Source organism: Podarcis gaigeae (assembly GCF_964106915.1).
Source record: "Podarcis gaigeae genome assembly, chromosome: 13".
In the NCBI taxonomy this organism is placed as follows: domain Eukaryota; kingdom Metazoa; phylum Chordata; class Lepidosauria; order Squamata; family Lacertidae; genus Podarcis; species Podarcis gaigeae.
The window spans coordinates 17,577,795-17,602,085 of NC_139689.1; the positions used below are offsets into that span (position 1 = coordinate 17,577,795).

General features: G+C 46.9%; 2 long non-coding RNA genes across 2 annotated transcripts; one reads left to right on the forward strand and one right to left on the reverse strand.

Moving 5' to 3' along the window:
• Window positions 1–6: 6 nt before the first annotated feature.
• LOC310829316 lies at window positions 7–22,267 on the reverse strand. The gene is made up of 6 exons (XR_014557216.1): window positions 22,113–22,267; window positions 19,793–19,922; window positions 17,129–19,732; window positions 15,974–16,133; window positions 1,284–4,975; window positions 7–280 (listed from the first exon to the last, which is right to left on the reverse strand). It is a non-coding gene; the product is annotated as an uncharacterized lncRNA (long non-coding RNA).
• Window positions 11,460–16,131, forward strand: LOC310829320. The gene is made up of 2 exons (XR_014557222.1): window positions 11,460–12,662; window positions 14,162–16,131. It is a non-coding gene; the product is annotated as an uncharacterized lncRNA (long non-coding RNA).
• Window positions 22,268–24,291: the final 2,024 nt, after the last annotated feature.

Sequence of the window (24,291 nt, forward strand, 5' to 3'; positions counted from 1 at the left end):
GGTAAAGAATGCTAGCAATGTATTTATTTTACTTTCTTTCCTTTTTTGTTTTAAAATGTACCATTTCAGTGCAGTGCTTATTTGTGACAGCTCATGCTGGTTCAACGAATGGGGAATACCAATTAGTCAAGAGAGATTTTTGTGGTAGATGAGAGTGGTATAAAATTAAAGGGGCGGGGAGGAGAGAATGAAACAAGATGCTTCCTGAGCCATTTCCCCACAGCAAGTTACCTGTAATGACTTCAAGAAATCCCTTAAGATCTGGAATCAAAGGAATGTACTGTATTTTTTGCACCATAACACTCACTTTTTTCTCCCAGAAAGTAAGGGGAAATGTCTGTACGTGTTATGGAGGGAATGCCTACGGGTGGCCGGGGGGGGGGGGAATCTGCTGCAGTCGTGAGCAGAGGATCCATGGTTCCTCTTCCTTCCCTCCTCCGTGGCTCGCTTTGAAACAGCAAAGCGGGAGAAGAGCCGCTGAGTGGGGAGGAGAGAGGGACAGAGAGCCTGCTTCTTTAAAGGAGCAAAGCGGGAGAGGAGAGGAGCCACTTACACGAGTGTAAGTGGTTCCTGTCCGGTTGGTTCCTTTAAAGCAAGCAGGCTCTCTGTCCCTCTCTCCTCCCCACTCAGCTCGCTACATAGCAGCAAAGTTTTTCAGGTCGCTAAGCCGGGGATGAGCGGGGAGGAGGGAGAAAAGCAGAGCCTGCTTGCTTTAAAGGAGCAAAGTGGGAGAGGAAAGGAGCCTTCTCCCCTTATACCCCTCTTCTTCATTATTAGCAGCATCCTTCTCCACCCACCCCACATGTGCTTCTTCTCCCCTTAAACCCCTCTTCTGCATTATTAGCAGCATCCTTCTCCACACCCCCCACACATGCTCCTTGTCCCTTGAGTGCTTTTCCTTCCCTCCCCACTTAAAACGTGGTTACAAAGCACAGATCCACATGGATCCTCAGGATTTTTGCACTGGGTCACCCCAAATTCACCATCAGATCACACAGCATGTCCATGGCGACATCTTGTACCAAAAAAAATCACACACCCACTGTTGCCTGGGGCTGCAGTGGTGCAAAAACGTGGTTACAAAGCATGGATCCACATGGATCCTCAGGATTTTTGCACTGGGCTACCCCAAACTCACTGTCAGATCACATGTCTGGGGCCACAGCATGAACCACAAAAATCATACATCCACTGTTTCGTTTAGAATAATTTTTTTCTTGTTTTCCTCCTCTAAAAACTATGTGCATGTTATGGTCGGGTGCGTGTTATAGAGCGAAAAATACGGTAATTTGGATGAAGTTCAGATGAAAGCGCAGAATGAATGCATACACAGAGAAGGGAGGATAATTTCATTTCTTTTTAAACCACAGCACGCTCATTAGTTTAATTAGCCTTTAACCAACTTTGAGCGAAAGGGAGGAGTTACAACTTCATTGAAAGCACAGTCAAGAGGTAAGAAGTACATACAACCGCCACCCTGAAACTGTGCCCCACCCCAACCTGTAATGATGGCAGGCAAATCAACCCCAGGGTTGATTTAGGCCCCTAATGCAGGGCCAGGGCTTCTCCTGTGTACCCATACAGATGAACAACCAGTTTCTATTAAGGAGAGCCCAGGAGTCTTGCAAACTAATTGCATGCAAGATAAACACCACGAGCAGAGATTAGAGCAATTAATTCCAGCGTTCTGAACGCCGCCTTTGTTTTCTTTGAGATGAAGAACTTTTGTTAAATCACTTTTGTACCATCATTGGCAAGATTTGAAAGGTTCAAATCATCAGGATATGAATGCTTAAAACTATTGTTTAATTCTATTCAATATCAATACTGTATTTCCGGGTTAGCAGAGCCTGTAACCTGAAGCATCTGTAACCCGAGGTACCACTGTAACCTGAATTTTAGTATTATACAATATAAAAAGATGGGTCTACTGCGTGTCAGTTACATTGTCACTCGGAACTGATTGAAATAGTGGGTTTCGACATTGTTCCAAACCGCACTCCAAAAAATTAAACCAAAGTAAAACTTCTTTATTGATATATTTTGATACGGCAACACACAAAAATAAATCTCTGCAAAAAAAAACCACAACAAATTGATGCAAACAGCAATTGAACATATAGTGAACACTAGACAGGGTTATCCAGAGGGTGAATGGAGGAGAGACAACTAGGGAAAATGGCAGATGGCCTCTTGCACAGCTCTTTCTATTTCTTTCATTGGGGCTTGTGCGGGCAAACACTGTCGCAGATTATGACCTGTAGCAGAAATCTAAACTGGACCAAAACCAGGATAATTGCCAAGTTCCAATGAACTTTGGAACCTGTAATTCTGTGAGGATCTTAAAGCATCTATCTTGTGGTGCCCTAACACTGGCTTTCAGAAAAACTTTCAGAGAGTCTTTGGTTTGGTTTCCCTAAGTGCCTATTCACAAAAGTATCATTAACTATTTTGTACTAATAAGTACAAGATGATTGCCACCTGTTATCTCAGCCAAAACAACAAATTTTGGATGTGGCATAAGCATTCGTGGATTAGAAGCCACTTCATCAGATAAAGAGGATTCAAGTTCACGAAAGCTTGTGCCGCTATTAATCCATTTGTCTCTAAAGTGCCCTAAGCCTCTTTGTTGCTTCTGCTGCTGCACACTGATGTATCTACCGGTACCTCTCAGGAAATTGTTGCCTCTCACTCCAAGGGAGTTAGAAACCTCAACTCCTGGGTAAATAAATCACGGAGAACCCACGTCCCACCCACTCCAACGCCTTGATAATTGGTCCAAAAGAATGACCGAAGCATATTAAGAGGCAACAATCTGTAATAAAGGGTCCTGAAAATCCACTTAACTGTAATGGTTATCCAGAAATAAATATTGCCCATTACTCCAGCCACACTCCTCCCATTTGTGGTCTACTTTAAATTATGAACATCTATACTCCACTTACCCTGCAACAGATCTTGGAGAATTGGCTAATAAGGGTTCATTCACTGGCTGCTTGAAAAGATGTACTTTTGATATGATACAAAGCAGTAAGCTGTCTGGTTGGAAAGATTTGGGATGATACCTGAATTAAATGAGAAGAGTGTCCATATGAACCTACATGCCTACTGGCCTGGATAGATTTCAAGAATAGGGTTGCGATATCCGGTTAGCCTATTCGCACTTCTGCGTTAAAAGTCCCCTGCAAACTGGTTCTGATAATAGGGCTCATCGCCCACAACTGTTTTCGACGTTGTGGAAAATTGCAGCAAATTTGATGTCGTCAATTTACCCTCTTTCTGAAAATGGCAACCAAGACTTTCTGCTACAAATAGAAGGCCGTTGTTTCTCCAGCACAACCTCCCTCCTCTTTGTAGCCCGGGATTTTCCACCTGTACAACCACACCAAGGTGTTTTCTGCACAGCTGTGAAAAAGCAACAGCTCAAACCCCTTGTCTTCTCGAAGGAAAAAGAGGTTTGGCGAGACTAAGGCAAAGGTAGCTGGGAAACCAGGACGCCTGGTTTAAGATCACTGTCTTGTAGATACCATACAAACAGGAAAAAGGATGTGGTCGGAAACACTGGTGGTGCAAGCGTTTCTCTCCTGGGCTCCTCCGCCCTTCCACCAGCTCCGAGCGGACCGGGAACAGGGCCAATGGAGTGTCCTAATCTACTGGAAGGGGGTTAGAAAGGGGCATAAGAAGTGTGTCCTCCGTTGGTCGTTGAGGAAGAGGCTACTCCTGGTTAGCTGGGGGTGGAGGGAACACAATCTCCTGAGAGGACTGCATGGTGGATTCTGGGAGTTTACCATTTGCTTGCCCAGAAGCCTCTGGGCTGGAGCCTCCGCCAGCATCTCCACAAAGCAGTTTCTGGTTCTCCCCGCTCTCTCCTTTCTCGCCTATTTCCTCCATGGCTACCGAAGGCACCCTCGACTGACGCTTGCCGGAGAACGTGATGAGTGTGTTGCGCTTGGTCTCCTCTTCCTTTGCAGGAACTGCCCCTTGCTCGACATCCCGATCCAACGCCGAGTCGTCTGGCAGTGCCACCTGCCCTGCCCACCCCTCGTTGAAGCTGGTTGAGCCGGAGCGGCGCCTTCGCCTGCAAAGGAGGATGGCAATCAAGAGGATCAGGAACAGAAGGGCACAGAGGACACCGGCCACAATTATTCCAGTCTGGCTCTTCTCATCAGGGCTTGCTCTTGGGCCAGGGACAGCGCTTGTTGTTTGGGGGACAGCTGTCGTGGTTGAGGGCCACTGAGCAGGCCAATGGGTGCGGTTGTCCATTGTTTTGGTGTCATCTACCACGTCTTGTTCTGGCTTCGGACTTGGCTGTGCTTCACCCTTGGTAGTCTGTTTTGAATTTGACCTTGGTTTGAGGCCAGATGAACTCCCAATGGGAGTCTCGAGAGGGGCTGTTGTTGTATTGAGAGGGTTTGCCACGGCACTGGTTGTACCAGTTTTTTGTCCCACAACAGCTGCTTCTGTGGTAGGGCTGATTGCAAATTTTTGTCCCACAGCAGCTGTTTCTGTGGTAAGGCTGATCGCAGGGCCGGTAGAGGGATGGGGGCCTGATGTATTGTTGGTGATAGTTTTATCTTCATCCGTGCTGCTATCTTGGAGAGTAGTCTCTGTAGTGGCTGCTTTTAGAGACAGTTTTTTAGCTGCAGCAGTGGGCTGAGACAAGGGGAGAGCTGAAGGCTTGGCTGGAGAGGCAGAGGTTGAGGTTGCAAGCTCTGTGGCCACCCTTTCAGTTGTGAAAGTTGACGTGGGGGGAAAGATGGTGGTCCCCACAGGTTGTGTGTCTGAAGTAGCAAAAACTTGCCCATCAACATGTGCAGCCACGGTCAAAAGAATAAGGACGCCAAAGGGCATGCCGTAGCCAATTATTTGCCTGAGAAGCGATCGTGTTTCCATGGCGGCAGAACTCCAGAGGGCAGGGACCTGAGAACAAAATGTGAAAAGTTTTTAAAAAACATTTTCCCCCTGGAAGATTGCACTGAAAAGAGAGGGGAGAAAGAGAATATCTAAACACCTGGGTTTTTAAAATTAGGGAAACGTGAATCCTTGTGATGGGTTGGGGACTTTGTGCTCAGATCATGGGGAGCTACACAGCATGGATTTCTCCTAGGCATTGTGTCTTGTTTGGCTCAGGGCACCCCACTTTCCAGCATTTAACAAGGTCTGGAGCTGTCCGCACCCTGTCTCTAGCCTTGCAAACTAGTTTTATTTGGTGAATTGATTTGTATTGCTTTAATGTAAAAGTTGTTTGCTAGTAACGGTAAAAGGAAGCTGTCTTATACAGAGTCAAACCACTTGGTCCATCTAACTCAGTGCTGTCCCCACTCACTGGTAATGGCTCTCTGGGATTTCAGACAGGGATCTTTTCCCCAGCCCTGGGGATTAAACCCGGGACATTCTGCACTCAAAGCAGATGCTCTAACCCAGTGTTTCCCAACCGGTGTTCCGCGGCACACTAGTGTGCCGCGAGACTTTGCCTGGTGTGCCGTGGGAGGGAGGCGGGCTCCATGTGCTTAGAGCAACAGGCTGCCGCCCCAAGCCTCGCGCGCCCGACGGGAGCTCCTGCCGGGTGCGCAAGGCTTGCAGACACTCGCCCGAAGCACGGGGCACCCTCCGGAGGGCTCCGCGTGCTTCGGGCAACAGGCTGCCGCCCCAAGCCTCGCGTGCCCAGCGGGAGCTCCTGCCGGGCGCGCAGGGTTGCAGACACTCGCCCGAAGCACAGGGAGCCCTCCGTAGGGCTCCCTGTGCTTCGGGCAACAGGCTGCCGCCCCAAGCCTTGCGCGCCTGGCAGGAGCTCCTGCCCGGCGCGCAAGGCTTGCAGACACTCGCCCGAAGCACGGGGAGCCCTCCGTAGGGCTCCCTGTGCTTCGGGCAACAGGCTGCCGCCCCAAGCCTTGCGCGCCTGGCAGGAGCTCCTGCCGGGCGCGCAAGACTTGCAGACACTCGCCCGAAGCACGGGCAGCCCTCCGTAGGGCTCCCTGTGCTTCGGGCAACAGGCTGCCGCCCCAAGCCTTGCCGCCTGGCAGGAGCTCCTGCCGGGCGCGCAGGGTTGCAGACACTCGCCCGAAGCACGGGGAGCCCTCCGTAGGGCTCCCTGTGCTTCGGGCAACAGGCTGCCGCCCCAAGCCTTGCGCGCCTGGCAGGAGCTCCTGCCGGGCGCGCAAGGCTTGCAGACACTCGCCCGAAGCACGGGCAGCCCTCCGTAGGGCTCCCTGTGCTTCGGGCAACAGGCTGCCGCCCCAAGCCTTGCCGCCTGGCAGGAGCTCCTGCCGGGCGCACAGGGTTGCAGACACTCGCCCGAAGCACGGGGAGCCCTCCGTAGGGCTCCCTGTGCTTCGGGCAACAAGCTGCCGCCCCAAGCCTTGCGCGCCTGGCAGGAGCTCCTGCCGGGCGCGCAGGGTTGCAGACACTCGCCGGAAGCACGGGGAGCCCTCCGTAGGGCTCCCTGTGCTTCGGGCAACAGGCTGCCGCCCCAAGCGGCATATAGTCAATATAGGCACAGAGTTAATTTTTTAAACATTTTCTAATGGTGGTGTGCCTCGAGATTTTTTTCATGAAACAAGTGTGCCTTTGCCCAAAAAAGGTTGGGAAACACTGCTCTAACCACTGTGCTATCATTAATTTAATTTCCTTAATTTTGGAGGATTGCTAGAAAGATGTTGGGAAAAGAAAATTATGTGGTTTTAGTAGAATGACATAAAGGATTAAGTAAAAATGAGTTGGTGAAAGAGAGAATGTAAAATTATAGTATATTAAGACAAATTATTAAGATAAAAATAAGGTTGGAAGGATTTGCTGAAATAACAAATTGAATTAGAATACAAAAATGGGAGGTGTGAGGAGGTCATGGAAATAAGTGAATGTAAGCAAGTGATGTACAGGTTTGACTTGTTTTTTATATTTTTTCTTCTGTTTTATGGCTTTTGATGATTTTTTTAATATGTATTGTTTTTTCTTTTTTCCTTGATTGTTATTATTTCTTTTTTTTCTGTAATCTTTAAAATCTTAATAAAAATTTATTTAAAAAAAAAAAATAACCACTGTGCTATCAACCTTCCCCAGCGGCTTTGAAATGAACATGTTATACATCGGATAAGAGCAGGGCCATCTTAAGCATATCCGGCGCCAAGTGCAAAGATCCCTCTGCCGCTGCCCCCGGCAACTCCAAAAAAAGGGAGGGGTGTGGAAAATGTCCTCTGCCTCCCCCACTGCCCCGATCCCTAGCGTGGTGGCGGTGATCAAGCAGGAAAACGTGCTGGCGGACATGCTCTCCGGCGTTGGGCCACCTGAGAAGGCAGCCCGGGAAGGCTGCGCACTGCCTTTCGCCAGGAAGCAGGAGGAGGACAGCGACCGGGAGCAGGGACATCTTTAGCAGATGCAGAGGCTTGGGAGGGAACCTAAGCTTCTGTGGGGATCGCTCTCCTCCTGCAGAGGCTTGGGAAGGAAGCTGCACGCCTGCCAACCATAGAATTGGCGGGGCGCAGCTGGCGGGAAAGGGGAGGCTGCCAGCAAAGCCACACAGCTCCCCCACTTGCTGGGTCGCCCCTGAGAGGCCAGCACCCTGGCGCAACGAACCACTAAGTCCAATGGGAAAGACGGCTCTGGATAAGAGAGAAAAATCTAGATAGCTAGAAAGAGAGTTGTATGCAAATCTAGAAGGACAGAACCGTATGGTGAATAAAAGGATGTATTTGTGGGATACTCAGTCCCATATAACCAACGTGCTTAACTCTAATTAATGCATGAAGGGGTTATGACCATAGAGTAAGCTGTCCTGCCAGGCTTAGGTCACTCTCTCTTATCTTGGGAGAAAGGGTTATCAAGCCTTCCTTCTTCCCACTACACCATTTGCGCTCCTGCAAGTAAGGAGTGCAAATGGCTTTATGGCTTTCTGCAAGCCATCCTTTTGTTTCTAGGAAATAAACATTCACCACTTCGGAACCTTACTTTTACCGCCTGTCTTTTTCTGACTGCTATATGGGAAAGCACATGAACCTGATCTTTGAAGCTTTTGTATGTAAACCATTTTTAACTTGCCAAACATGTAGTCTCTTTCTATGCTAAGGGAAGAGGAGGACTTAGGAAGCATCTTAGAAGGGGATATTTTAAAGATCCAACAGCCTATATTTCCACACTTTACTTTGCTGTGTATTTTTTAAAATTTTAAATCTCTGCTTGGGTTCTCTTACCAAAGAGTACTTGTGCCAAACATGGATCTTGGCACCTGTGAATTCTCTTTTAAGCCAGACAACAAATTAACCAGCAGTATTTTCAAGTGAGGTGCGTGAGAACTTTAAAAAAATGGGGCTCCAGTCAAGAGGAATTCCTAAGGAATATGGTGGACAGGAGCACTCACTATTTTGTGCCTGGGGATTGGTTGAGGGCAGAACTGCCTACAACCGTTCTAGGAAGGGTTACCACAAGGAGTGGCACTTCCTACCAGACAGACACAGTTCTCACGTCTGAAATCCACATACATCTGCAGGAGGGCAGCAACTGATGCATCACCGGAAAAGGAGGAAATGCATCACTCAAAAAAAGTTAACAAATGATGGCACATATAATTTAAAGGCATAGCTCAAAAAATAGAATGATGGGGAGGGGCTGAGAAGAGAAATGTTAATTTTCAATGACATATGACATATGGCCAGTTAAACTGTTAGGTGGAGAAACACAGCCCAGTGTCGACAGGTGGGCAGGACAGCGCATTTTGTCAATCATGTAACATCACTGGGGTTTCATGTGACTGACAGGCAGGTTGTTCCTCCCACCTGTCAAAATCTCTTGTGTGAGGTTCCCAAGCACCCCACAGCCAGCTTGACTGTTGGGTGCTTGACCCTTTGCTTATTTTTTTTAATAAATAATTTTTATTGAGTTTTCAGTTTCTACATTAAAAAAAAAAAATTTACAAACTTTAAAATATCCTGTGACTTCCCTTCTTCTCCTTCCATGGTTTGTGTTACATATCACACATTCCTGCATATTTTACTATAACCATTTAAATCAATTTTCTACTTTTACAGCAATCAAATATTGTTTACTCTGTTGAATGCTGCCAGTGTTTTCAGCTGAGTACAATTATTTTCCATATATTCAATAAATATGTTCCACTCATCTTTAAATATATGTTCTTCTTGCTCTCTTATTCTGTGCGTTAAGCCTGCAAGTTCTAAACATCCTCTTTACATGGGACCTCACTCACTTTCCATTCTTGGGCTAACAGAACACGGGCCGCTGTTGTTGCATACATAAATAAACTTCTGACACCTGGGAAATTCTGTCTGGGTTATTCCCAACAAAAAGGACTCTGGTTTTGGGGGGAAGGTAAATTTAAACATTTTTTTCAACTCATTATAAATCATTTCCCAATGTTCTTTTACCTTTCTGCATGTCCACCACATATGAAAAAAAGTTCCTACCATTTCTTTACATTTCCAACATGTATCTGATTCAGCTTTATACATCTTAGCCAACCTACTCGGAACTAAATACCATCTATGAATCATTTTCAAATAGTTCTCTTTCACAGAATAACGCATGGTAAATTTCAAATCTCTTTTCGAGAGTTTCTCCCAGAGGTTTAGGTCGATATTGTGTCCTATATCTATTGCCCAGCATGGAGCGCTTGACCCTTTGGGAAGTACTGAGCAAAGGGCTGGAAAAGTGCGTCTTTCTCTATCCCCCCCAATAAAAATAAGCTGATAGAGGCGGAGATAGAAGCTCAGATTTTGCAGGTAGCGACAAAATGGAGGGAAACTCCTTCGTACAGCCCACAAAATGCTTCCAGAACAAGGTACAGGAGCGCATCTTGCTTCAGGCAAAAGAACAAGCAGGACTTTCCTTTAAGCTTCCAGTAGTTCCTGTGAAAGGGATGCGGGTGGCGCTGTGGGTAAAAGCCTCAGCGCCTAGGGCTTGCCGATCGAAAGGTCGGCGGTTCGAATCCCCGCGGCGGGGTGCGCTCCCGCTGCTCGGTCCCAGCGCCTGCCAACCTAGCAGTTCGAAAGCACCCCCGGGTGCAAGTAGATAAATAGGGACCGCTTACTAGCGGGAAGGTAAACGGCGTTTCCGTGTGCAGCTCTGGCTCGCCAGAGCAGCGATGTCACGCTGGCCACGTGACCCGGAAGTGTCTCCGGACAGCGCTGGCCCCTGGCCTCTTGAGTGAGATGGGCGCACAACCCCAGAGTCTGTCAAGACTGGCCCGTACGGGCAGGGGTACCTTTACCTTTACCTAGTTCCTGTGAAGCCACATCTGGGCATGGTTTGGGGGGAAACAGCTCTCACAGGCCAAATTGGGACCTCTGGCAGGTCAGGTTTGGCCCATGGGCTGGTGGTTCCCCACCCCTGATTGAAGGAATCTCTTTTATTAGGGTTCAGGGTCTAGAATTAGCACACTGTGCCACTTGGACGGGACACGCCTTCCTACAGAGGAGCCATTCAAACAAAGGGCTGCTGTCCTCTGTAAAGTAGGAGACAGGACCAGTTTATTTCTGCAGCCTTCTCAAGTCTTACCCCACAAATCAAATTGAACGAGGAGGAACTGAAAGAGACAGGAAAGGGCGGGGAGCAAGGCTGATGAGATTTTTTGGGGGAAGCAGGGATCGGAAGAGGAAGGTGTGGAACAAGCCGATAGCTGAGAAAGACAAGTGAGGAAGACCACATATGAACAGGTTTCCATGCTCCAGATTTCCCTTGTGGTTTTAATTTGAATGCATTATAGACACGAGCATTTTTTTTACATTTCAGAAACTTCCAATCTTTGTTAGAAGCCGCCCAGAGTGGCGGGGAGACCCAGCCAGATGGGCGGGGTACAATTATTATTATTATTATTATTATTATTATTATTATTATTATTATTATTCAGATTGCATGAGTGATGGCTCAGAGCTCAGCGGCAGAGCCCATGCATTGAGTACTAAAGATCCCAGGAGCTGCGATGTAAGACGAGCCCTATCAGACCAGGAGTTGTTGGGGACTTGGAGAGAGGCTCTGTATAAATGCCATGCATATATTTGGGAAAAGAAAAAAAAAAAAAAACCAGAGAAGAGTCTAGAATGGAGTTGCCATCTTTCGAATCTCATTTGTGCTTATGCATTTTTCAGAGTTATATCATGCCTGAGCTCTTTTGTGGCAAGAGCCTACTGTAGTCCAGCATCTGTTCTCACAAGCAGCCAGAGTACAACACCTCTACTCTCCCCTCCTGTGGTTTCCAGCAGTACAGTGGTACCTTGGGTTAAGTACTTAATTCGTTCGGGAGGTCCGTACTTAACCTGAAACTGTTCTTAACCTGAAGCACCACTTTAGCTAATAGGGCCTCCTGCTGCTGCCGCGCCGCCAGAGCACGATTTCTGTTCTCATCCTGAAGCAAAGTTCTTAACCTGAAGCACTATTTCTGGGTTAGCGGAGTCTGTAACCTGAAGCGTATGTAACCTGAAGCGTATGTAACCTGAGGTACCACTGTATTACTGCCTCCAGCAGCAGAGGCATTACAGAGTCACCACCATAGCTAGTCATTGATAACCTTGCCTCCATGAATAGGTCTAATTTTCTTTTAAAGCCATCCAAACTGGTGGACATCCCAGCCATGGCCTAGCCGGAGAGGCTGCCCAACTCAATGATTCGGAAGGACAAAATCTCCCTACCCAGCAGGGCCACACCCAGAATTTTCCACTCAGGAAGAATAACTCATTTTGCTGACGGAAGTGGCCCCGTAGTACGAGCGGCAGAGCTAACCGCTCACAACGCCACCTCACCATCCAGTACTAACGGGCAGCTAGGGGGCAGGATGAAACCATTCAGTTTAAAGGCGAGCCTTTCACTTTCTGAAACAATACACGAACCAAAACGTAGCCGTCCTTTGCAGTTCGCCAATTTTGCAGCACGGTTCTCCAGCCGAGTCACGCGTACAGAAATGCAGCAAAGCGTGCACAAAAAAATGGACATGTGGGTGAAAATATTGTACAAAAATGCATTCTATTGGGGGAAATTGCTTTGCAGAAATGTGTAGACTAGGTACAATTGCATGCAAAAATTAAAATACGTATATTAGGAGAAATTAGCACTGGAATTTTCACCTAGGCTCTTTTTTAAAAAAATGTCAGTTGATGTGGAAATGTGAAGAGTTGAAGATATGAGAAATGGAGGTAAAATGAAAATGGGCAGATATACCCATCATTCCTTCCCAATCCAGTGGGTGTGGTCAGAGGCAGGTTTGGCCGCACTGGGCGCTGAGTATAGGAAGCGGTGTAGGTGTGATATAGCAAATAGATCAAAATGGAAGGCGAGAGGGGGGGCTGTCAAATTTTGGCCCTGCAAAGGATGCCACTGAAATTTGAAAGAGCAAAGTCCACTCTTGGTGTGGTCCAAAGGCACATGAGTCTACTCCCTTATGGATGCAAAGAAGGCTCTGTGCTGATCAGTGCCTGGATGGGACACCAGCTGAGAACTTACATGTACACTGCCTTGAGTTCCATAATCAGAGAAAGGCAGGATACCATTGTAAGAAGGACGGTAGGAGTCAACCCAAAACCTGCTGAAATCCCATGGTGGTTTGATGCTGAGGAAGAGAGCAAGCAAATGGCCCATTCCTCATGCCCGCCCAAAGGGAGAGGCTAGCAGAGACTGCAACTCCTTCAGCTCACTTGTCACATTTTCCTCACTCAGTGAAGGTTAGCAAAAGGCGGTGGCAGCCAGGGCTGGCGGTTAGTCCCCTGGTCAGGAATGGGCCATGGCACCTGCCCAGCCACAACATACCCTCCAAGACCTTGAAGCCAAAATCCAGGACGCCATCTTCCTGGGCTGAATTTTCCCATTTTTTATCATGAGAACATCATGGCCATGGTTCCCACCCCCTCCGAAAAAAGAATGGGCAAGGCACCCAAAAACAAGTGCTTGGGGATACCATGTGAGATCACACCCTTTTCCGGGGGTGGGGGGATTGCGCCGCAAAACCATGCAAGATCACAGCAACCAAAATGGCCACAGTTCTCTCGCTAAAAAAAAAAAGGATGCCCCATTTTTTCCCAGGACACTTGTGGGGTATGCAATATCAACTTCTGACACCTCCACCATGCCCCAGAGCTGGGATTAGGAATATGTGTGTATCTGTTGAATAGGAAGCTGGCAACTGGTGGTGGCCATGAGGAGATTTCTTCAGACAAAGGACCGTTTCCTCTCATGGGAACCTGGCCACTCTTCCATATCAACAGGGAAGACCCAGACTAGGCTTTCCAGAAAGAAACATCCAAAGGTGGAGTCTGGAAAGTTAAGATAGAGCACATGACATAGTATTTGGGGGAATACTTCAAGGGCAAGTGGTATTGCTGAGGGAGTTGGGTGACGCAGTGGAAGCTGAAGCCCATTGAGGGACATCTTGGCCAAAGCCTGCTGTGAAACCTTAAACTGGCACTGCCCAAGGCCCTACCTGCTGCCACTTGCAGCTGAAGAATTTCCCTCACGTACCAAGTCATGTGCCCAGACCAAATATCCCTGCCAACCAACTTGGCACCAGAGTAATTATGGCCATTAGAGAATTACTGTCAATTCAGAGGCTCCTGTTATTTTGCCACCCTCCACCCTCGAACGTTTCCTTCATCTTAGCAAGCTGCCAGGCTCCCACGAAAGGAGACGGCCCTTTAGGTATCCTAGTCTGATGTTGAGACATTCTCTTAATGAGATAATTGTGTGGAAATGCTGCCTGTGTGCTGCAACACTGTTCTGTTGTGTACGTTTATTATATTTCTATCCTGCCTTTCAGCAGGAAACCACAATGTGTCTCATGGAAGGAACGTAAAACAAAAATGGGTCAAAGGAGGCCAATGGAAGGGGCCTCACTGTGTGCACCCCACAAAATGGCTGACCGCTGAGAGAACCTGGGGAGGGGCCGGGCGGCAGTTGTGTAAGGCGGGTGGATGGAAAGGGCCGCTCCCTCTTCCTGCCACAGCCTGCTGCTTCTCTTTCTAGTGTTTCTCTCATACTGCCATAATTAAAAGAAATAGAAGCAACAAAATATAAGTAAGTAAGAAAGCAAGCAAGCTGAATGATCAGGGTTGTTCCAGCCCACGGCAGTTCTCTGCCTGAAGCATTGCCTCATCCCTGCTAGGTCCAACCCTCTAAAAAAATATTGCAGTGCCATTTGGACACCCATTTCATTGTTGTCTCTCTACAGGGCAGGCTCCAAGTCAGAGGAAGATCCTGGTATAATATTCCTTGGAGCAGCTTATCCTCCACCCTGAGGATAAAGGACAAATATATCTGCCCATTTCAGTTTCTATCAGTTCCTCAGTTTCCCAGTCTTAAACTAACATCTTTGCATTTCCACAGCAAATTGCAATCTGTTTTTTAAAAAATCCTCATGAAAATTCCTCAGTTTTTTGAGTGCAAAATTCTCTCCAAAAAACCCCCATATTTTTTAAAGGTATGCAGTTTTGACTATTGGGCACATTTTTGTGTGTAAGTGATTTCCTATAATGCAATGGATTTTTCTTCATTATCTTTGCTAACGTATGCATTTTTGTGCCTAACACAGGGTTCCCAAATTGTGTTTTACCAGCGGATTACCAGTGGCCCATAAGCTTCATTCAGGTGGTCTGTGCCACCTCTGCAAAGGACACTTGTACTCTGAAGTCTATCAAATTCTATGGAATTTAAAGTGCAATCAAATACAGTATAACAAATAAAAGCAGCAACAAAAAATGCATTTCAAAATCATGCAGCGTCTAGCATGGCGCGTTGCAATTGCTACAGCAGGCAGGGGAAAAAATCATCAAGTGGTCTGCCAAGACCCTCAACAATTCATGTGGGAGGTGGAAAATTGGAGAAGCACTAACATATGCATTTTTGCACACCTTCTCGGTTTGAAGATCTACACTGCAAAATCTGGAGAGGTGCAAATTCCAAAGGATAATTAATTGTGCATTGGCTTGAGAAGCGTGGATTAGGAAGTTTCTCATTACAATGCAAAAAAATCTGAATTTCTACCTCATCCCATCCCTTGAGGGACCAGAAAAGTGCTATGAGAGGCTGCCCTGAAATAAACTCGTCCTCTGAGTGCTTTTCCTGCAGTTTTTGGGAGGGGGATTCCCCCCACCTCACCACAATGGACCATCTTCTGTCAGTTCCTGCGTAGGAAGCTCAGACAGGAGATGCCAAGAGTGTGCACGCTGTGTCTCCTCCACTGCGGCTCTTCTGAGATATCGTAATTGAAGGCAGGTGTAGGGGAAACTTGAGGCCTGCGCAGCACTTTCACTCATCCACGCAGCATGGAATCTGTGACTTATCACTATAGAAAAAGCGTGCTCACTGACTTTCCACGTTTCGGCATGTGTTATTCATGAGCAGCAAAGAGTTTAAGAAATGCATCCAGCATCCAGGAAGGAAAATGTGGCTGTAGACTATAAAACTATATAGCTGCCTAGATTATAAGAGTGGAATCAGGACCAGAAACCTGATTTAGTCCTGTGGAGACTCCTGTGCCAACTCAAGTCATTATGCCGCCTGAAGCTGAGCCCCAGAAGTACTGCCTCCCTTCTGTTAGGGCCGGCACTTCAAAAATTCAAATTCCTGCCTTTCCCCATCTCTCTATCATGGTCCTGCCTGAAGCAGATTTCTCTATTTTGCCACTTGGTCGAGATGCTGGATTCTCTGCATATAGCAGCCTCTTTTCCACTGTTCTTTCAGCTCTTAATCCCAGCTCAGGGCAGACTACTTAGCAGACAAAGTGTTTGATTTAGAGCCAGGTTCAAATCCCGCCTTGGCTAGTCACTAACATACCTCACAGGGCTGCTGTGAAGATAAAATAGATGCCCAACAGAACTCCTTCGAGGGATGACAGGTGGACGAGACAACAAACACACTTTAACAATGCACCTCTCATTTCCGCAGCCGCCACCCCACCTTCCCCACAACCATTTCCACACGATACTTTGCAATTTTGCTCTATCCCAAATGACCAATGTCCCACCATCCCGCTCCCCTCTACCTTTTGCTTAGGAAGAAGGCTTCACACAACGCTGGTCCCACCTGTTGAGGGAAGGTTCTTGTGGGGCAGGCCTCAGCTTTGCCTTCGCCTCACCAATATTCTGTTTGGCCAGGCAGGAAGGAGTGAATGAAACCAAGAAGGAGGTGGCGGTGGAGAAATACTGAAAAAGAAGAAGCAACCGTTAAATGCACAGAGAGAGAGGAAGTGGTGTAGTCAGCTTGGCAATGCATCGCGGGTGTGAGAGGGGCCTGCCCACGTTGGGACATGTGGGGAGACCGAGAGGTCTTGGAACCAAGGACCACCAAAGTTATCCACCCTCCCACACAAAATGTTAGGGCGGCCGACGTGAAGAAAGGGTGCCTCAGAGCTCATGCAGAGTGCACTTGCCTCACCAGTAACCAAACACGATCAGCCACTGCTCAGCTCCGCTTCCTGCACCTACAGCCGAGGAAGGCACAACCACAGAACGGCCGAGGAAAGTAAGATGGATGGGCTGCCCGGCAAGCAGACTGGCCGTGCAAGTGGATGGTGGTTTTCATCCTGCTCAGACTGGGGCAGTAACGTCCCTTTTTATTCATCTAGATATCAGTATGGCAACCACAGGCTCTCTGAAGCTGGCAAGCGCTTATCTTCTTTTGCAGATCTTCCCCTTATTGCTGTGGGACTGGGTGGGGTATGTGTCTGGGTGTGTGACTTCTCTAAGTCTTCCTCTAGAACATCCAGACCTGAGAATATCTCGGTGGTTCCACTTCCACCATCTCTGGGCAGCCGCAATGGAGAGGGTCAGTGTGGTGCAGTGGTTAGAGCATCAGACTAGCTGATGGGAGTTGGAGTCCAACAGCATTGGGAGAAGCACAGCACCCCCATCCCCGTTTTAAATGGTTGGCCCAAGTGCTACAGGCCCATATCAGGCAGCAAAACGTTTTTGTTACCTCCAGTCTCTGTACCCACCAGTGTTGTGGCGGATGTATGCAAATATTGTGTGTTGTGCATTTAAGACTACCAGACTAACCTTGTCTTCTAAGAAGGAAAGTGCATTGCACTCTAGGGAGTTTACTCCCAGGTAAGTGGAGTTAGGTTTGTAATTAGACTGGGTCCCTTTCTGGCCTGCCCCATGTCTGCAGCCTGGTTCTGGTTTGTCTAATACAGTGGTACCTCGGTTTTCAAACAGCTCAGTTAAAGAAGAACTTGGAATCCAACACTGCAAAACCGGAAGTAGGTGTTCTGGTTTCCGAACTTTCTTTGGGAAGCCGAATGTGCTCCGTTTTGTGTCCCCCTGTGTGTTTCCTGTTGCGCTGCTACTTTGCGTCCCCCCCCCATTGTAATTCAAGCCTTCCATTTCCGATTGCAGTGTTCTAAGGTGATATTTGGTGCTTTTGTTTTTGCTATTTATTATTTATTTTGAGTTTTTTTATTTGAGGCTTTTTCAGTTAATTTGTTTTTGTGACTATGTGGATCCCAGTTCAGCTACTGATTGATTGATTGATTGATTCTGTGACTGTGAAAATGGATAAAAGCCTCCCATCCAAACAATGACTATCATCGGTGCAGGTAAGAAAAAAAAAATAATTTTAATTTTTATCATCTACAATACTGTTTTATTTATTTTATTTTATATAGCTGAGGAAACCAGGAAGTACAACATGTCAAAATCCTTTGAACAGTAAATGCAAGCCCATGATTACACAGCAAACTCAAATGATCAGGAAAATCCTTCCCCAATATCCTCTACACTCCCCAAATAATATTTAGTCATTTGATTGATCATAAAATATTTATATATTTTTATTTAATATCTATATATTCCACTAGTCATTAAAAAAAATCAGTCATTTCCAACAATAATATAAATAATCACACACATATCAGAAATCAGCCAACTATTTTTAAAAGATGCATTCTTCATTGCCTGCATAAGCCTGACTGAATAGAAAAGTTTTTGGCAAGCTTTCAAAAGCTGAAACAGAAGGTGCCTACTGAATCTCTGTTGGCAGAGTATTCACAGGACTGAGCTGATGACACAAAAGACTTGGTTTCTTCCCAAGCGACTCTTGGGAAGACAATATAAAGACAATATAAATAGATGCTTCACTTTCAGAAGTAGAATTCAGAGCTATTTTAAAATAAGCACACACTGAGCCCCTGGCCCACCTCGCCTAGTCTTGTACCCTCTGTGCAGTATGGGCTCTCCAGGGTCTTCAACACTGCGCAACCATTATGTATTTCAGCTGGAAGAGGGAGCTGAACCTTGGAAAGGCCATAGTTCAGTGGCAGAGCAAACACTTTGCACACACAACTTCGCAGGTTCAATTCCCAGCATCTCCAGGGGTAAGACTTGGAAACACCCTGGTGGAGACCCTAGACAAACCACTATGCTCCCCCATGGGACTCCCTGCTCAGCTACCCCTGAATTATGGCCCAAAACATGGAGATTCAAGGAATTGGACCCAGGGCCTTGTGCGCCCAGCCCCTGAACAAACACCCCACTCCTAGTGGCGCAGCAAGAGAACTGCTAGCACATTTGCAAAGCTAAGCAGGGCCCAGTATTGGATGAGAGATGGTGTTTTGAGATGCCTGCATCGCAGCGGTTCGGACTACATGGCCCACGAGGTCCCTTCCAATGCTACAATCTTACGATAAACTGCTACGCCACTTGGGCTTCATGGCGGACACTGTCAGCATGGTGCATTGGTAAGGCAAATTTAAGCCTTTTCTCCCCTGTTGCAGTCTCGGTAAAAATGCCCCCCCCCCCAATGGTTGATTCCAAATGAGATGTCTGGCTCATTTGGGGTCTCAGCAGGGGTGGCAGAGCAAAAGGCTTCTCCGGGCACCGAGATAAGCGCAAAGGGAAGCTTTTCACCTGCTGAGTTCTGGCATGGCAGCGTTTTGTTTCAGGCTGCAAGGCACAAAGAAACGAAAGTCACAGAAGGGATGCCTGTCTGGAACAGCCTGATAAGGGCCCATGAACTGCAACGGTTGAACAACAAGGAGTCGATAAGGCAAGACCAACACAGGAACGGCTGGGTGGTTAAACTGCAAAGCTAGACGGGTTAATCTAGGTCTTCAAGGATGCGCTGGTATACATACGAAACTCTTGAGGTGAGAGGAAGGTAATAGAGGAGTAATACAGTCTCACCACTGTAACACAGTCCGAGAGCTTAAAGGGCTGATCTCAGAGCGATTCTTTCAAAAAACATAGAATTTATTTCACACAAACACACACTATATTTGGGGCTTAGGTGTTTGGAAGCGGAGGAGATGTCCCAGGGCGTATTTTCAGCATTACTACAATCCTACCACATCCCTGAGTGAGTGGACTTCATGGCTTGGGAGCCCCACATCAACCAAGGGGGTCAGACGAGGGTCAGAAGCAGAGCAGGAGAGAGAGGACCGCTGCCATGATGATTCCAAGGCTTGCTGTCAGACCACCAGATCCAGCTGTTGCAGCTGGTGTGGTAGGTGATGGTCGGCAGCCAGCCCCACAGTCCCTGTTACCATGGGTTTCGGCTGAATTCCTCTCATCTGACTTAGGTGGTGCCCTCATTTCTCCTTCTCCCTTAGGCTGTCCTGGTTTTGCGCCAGGTGACCTCTCAGTGGTATTGATGGTTGCATTCGGAGGCCGTTTTGCAGCTGCAGTCAATTCTGTGGAAAGAGGCTTCAAGGTAGCAAAATACACTTCTACAGGGGTTTTGTTCTTTCCATTTTCTGTGGGCGTATGAATTGCCTCCAAAGCGGTTGCATTTTGAGACGATTCGTCAGCTGCAACAGTGGGATGAGGCAAAGATTTGTCTGGAGGTTGTGCGGTTGCATTCTCCTCACCATTTGTGGCCACGGCCCAAAGGATAAGGAAGCCAAAAGGCATGCTATAGCCCATTATTTGCCTGAGAAGAGATCTTGTTTCCATAGTGTCAGAATTCCAGAAGGCAGTGGAGCAACAAGGAACAGCAACCTGAGGACAAAACGTAAAAGAAATATCCAAGAGCTAATTGGGTTGAATTAGCAAAAATGACGGCAACAATTAGAGTGCAATCTAATCAAAATCTCAAACAGGAATGGAAATGTGGTAGAAGAATACATGACCAAAAGATGCTCCAACAAGAATTTATTGATATGTATAGACTGATTTCACAAAGTTAAGTTAAGCTAATCAGATATATAAGATTGAATGTTTAATTATTAAGATACAAAATTACAATCTCAATAATAAAGTTACAAAATAATACAAGGAAGTCACGCAGAGGTGGAGGGAAGATACAGGGCTTGAAATAAGAAATGGATAAATGCTGGTACGTAATGAAACGTGAAAGTGTGAATTTACAAATATAAAGTATATGTATCATTTCATATATGTATTGCAACATTAATAATAAATAAATAAATGGGGGGAAAGAAATATCCAAGGCCATGCATTGAGAAGAGAGGGCAGCCAGCAGCTACCTCAACTCATAGGCTTTTAAATCAGAGAAGTGCTCGTTTGAAAGGGTAGTTGGCGTTTGGTTCATTGGTTTGGAAAACGCAAATCTGATGCGTTTGAATTTCTACCTAATTGGTTATGAATGAATTCCTCTCCATCTCTACAGTTCAACCCCATCATCGTGTTTTTCCAGTTGCAAGGGTTTCGTTATGGCCTCTTCCCGTGTGACAGAGTTTGGGTGGAGATGAGCTTTCCCTTTCATGCATCAACAAGGATGGCGATGCCTGTCTCCACTGGCTTCCAGAGAGATCACTTGCCCCACGCAGCAACTGACCGAGGATCTGGACTGAGGATTTGTACAGCGCTTGGGGACACGGCCCTATTTAGGTGGTATCAAGGTGGTCTGAGGGCTTGATTCCCTGCTATAACCTGGTCTGTGGGAATGCAGGGAAGCAGCTGCACCAGGTGCCCAGAGGGGTGAAATATTTTAAATACATATAATTAGCATCCGCAACCCGCAGCTCAACATATTAAAAAGGTGCAGGTGGTGAATCCTAGAATGTGGCCAGGCGTGCAGAATCCGGCTGAGACGCTGGACTTGCCATGTTTCAACAGGCCTTCCTCATCATGTGGCAATCTTATCGTTTCTAGACAGCTGTCAACTCTCCATTTTCAACTCACGGCTGGCGCCGCCACCAGGCAAGGCTGGGCATCTGTCATTTGCGTGGCCCAGAAAGCAAACAAAAGATGGCATAGATTTATGAGGATTTTGCATGTGTAAATGTATATGTATAGCTGGTATATGTATAGCTTCAAATTAAAACTAACATTGACTGTCAGTGACCTGTCTATCTCCTTGGCCTATTGTTCATATTATATATTAATATATTAGTTATATCCTGCCATAAAGGATAAAGTTCTGTTCTACTATTAATTCGGTTTGTTATGAATTTTTTTCATAAACAACAGAATGTACCGGTATCTCTTTATGACCTAATACTATTATCAGTATTATTATTCTATAATCCACCTTTTCTACAAGCTCAATGTGCTGTGCATGGTTTCCCACCTCGTCATTTAATCCCCACAACATCCTTGCTAGGTAGGTTAGGCTAAGAGGCAATGACCGGCCCCCACAGGTGAAAACAGGAGCCTATTTCAGCTTTCATAATGCATGAGGGCAGCTGGGGAGCAGCAGGGAGAGGAAGACTGGATAACTTTATTAGCCCCATTAGATTTATCTGTGGCTGAAACATCCTTTCTGGCAGAGCTTCTGTGCTCTTGGTTGCAGTGGGTACAAGCTCCCCTCCTCTGGCATGAAGGCAGCATACTATACCTGTTGAATTTCTACCTGCCACCCAGCTGCTAAATTGCAGAATACCCTTGCCAGGGCTCCACAGGCTGTCCTGCGGGGAACGCAGTGCTGGCCTGAGACTTTTTGCTGCTTGAAGCTAAGTTCAAATTGTGGGCATGCACGCACATAAACACAGCTAAAAATTCAAATTAAAAATTCAAATTCCTGCCTTCCTCTATCACAGGAAAGAAAAAGAAGAGACAAAAAGGTAGGACTCAGAACGGAGCAAAGCCTTACCCACTGAAAAACGCCATTCCCAACCCTGTTTCCGCCCCCACCCTTTTGAAAAGCAAAAACCATCAGGGAAGGGCAGCACTGGCAGAGACCAAGCAGGTGGACTGGGGGTGAGTGGGGTGGCTTCTTCGCCATACCTGCCAATGGTCTTGTCGAGCAGTTGCGTCCAGACTAGGCTAGCAAGGTCCCTCTGTGAGCGTCTGACATCTGCAATGTGAAAAACATTTGTTGACGTCCTCGGCTGCTTATCTCCCCTTGCCTGTCTCCTTATCAGTGCTGGACTGCGGGTGGTGGGAGGGCTTTATCCAGGCCCTCCCAGCATCTTAATATCCAGTCCAGAGAATGATGCCACCGTTATTCGGCAGCCACTATGGAGAGGGCATGCTGCTGGAGGAGACTCTTGAGAGTCCCATGGACTGCAGGAATTTCAAACCTCTCCATTCTTAAGGAAATCAGCCTTGAGTGCTCACTGGAAGGACAGATCCTGAAGCTGAGGCTCCAATACTTTGGCCACCTCATGAGAAGAGAAAAAGACCCTGATATTGGGAAAGATGGAGGGCACAGGGAGAAGGGGACGACAGAGGACGAGATGGTTGGACAGTGTTCTCGAAGCTACCAGCATGAGTTTGACCAATCTGTGGGAGGCAGTGGAAGACAGGAATGCCTGGCGTGCTCTGGTCCATGGGGTCACGAAGAGTCAGACACGTCTAAACGACTAAACAACAACAATGGAGAGGGCATTCTCAGGGGTGGTCCCACAGCTAGCTGCCTCCCGGCCCAACAACTCGAGGAGAAGCATGGGCTCCCCGGCCCTGTCCAAGATAGTTGCTGCATGTACTTGGGCTCTGCTTCAGGCAGCAAAATGCCTTGGGCCTTGTCTTTGTCACCAGCTCTCTCTCTGCCCCCATCACTGTGGTTGTGGCTAAGATATTTGTATGCTGTGGTCCATGGGGTCATGAAGAGTCGGACACGACTAAACAACAATAAACAGTTGTGTGTTGTGTATGATGGCACTAGACTAACCTTCATAGAGTTTTTCTCTCTGAGTGAATCTGGCAGTAGCTAGTGTAGGTGCCTTTCCTTGCATTGATGGGCTGACTGTTGCAGGAGCATTTCATGGGCCCATCACCAAAGTCATTTGGCGATATGCTAACCCAGCAGCCATTGTGTGTCTGGCGCCCAAGGAGACTTTCTCAAAATTCCAAATATGCCCACTGGCCCCCAAATGTTGACAACTTACATTGTTCAAAAGCTATTTTCCCCCACTCGCTACAGTCACTGGTTGCCCAAAAAAATGATATGACACATACATTATTATTCGAGGTAGTAGTAGTATCTTTTTCTAGAACAAAATGGTGCATGTTCCTAAGTAAATAGGATTAGCATCAAGGGCAGCAGGTCCAAACCCCGTTTTACCTGTACTTGTGACTGGTTCTGTGATTCAAATGAGTTTAAAAATGCAAAAGTTATTCAATAACAGAATGCAATTCCTGATCTAAAACTTCTAAAATCAGTTTTAAAAACCAACCGTCTAAACCAGTTAAAACTTATTTAAAAACTGAAAAAATTCTTTGAAAGAGTAAGCAGTGTGGGCAGGGATTATTGGTGGGATTGTCCGTTTTCCTGTGACATTCGCAACCGTCTAAAAAATGGTGAGATTTAGCAGAAATTTATCCAGGTATGGGGAAAATGTGAAGGGAAGATTTTCTCTTGCCCAATTTTGGCATGTTAGCCTGTCCTTAAATGTTGTGGGGCAAGAAAAACGAAAGAAACATGAGGATGCGAGGTCTTTGACAACCTGAGAATGGTTTGAGTGCAGCAAGAACTGAGATAAACGTAGAAGACACCACAGGACCAACCACAGGAAAGGCTGGGCATGGGAACTGCAAAGGTTTTGCGAGATAATCTGCATCTAGTGTGTTTCGAAGGATGTGATGGTGCGTTTATATCTGAAAAGCCTGCTTCTTAATATAAGCAAGAAGTAGATAGTTGAGAAAAGATTCAGGTAATCTAGGGCAAGATCAGGCCCTCTAGCCCAGTGTTTCCCAACCTTGTGCCTCCAGATGTTTTTGGCCTACAACTCCCATCATCCCTGACCACTGGTCTTGCTAGCTAGGGATGATGGGAGTTGTAGGCCAAAAACATCTGGAGGCACAAGGTTGGGAAACACTGCTCTAGCCCAGCCAAATATCTTGAGGGCCAGTGCTCAGTGCGGCTGCTTCCAGAACATATAGAGGCCACATTCACATGAGGCATTGAAATTTCTGTGGTACCAATTTAAACTGTCATGGCTTCTCCCAAAGAGTCCTGGGAGCT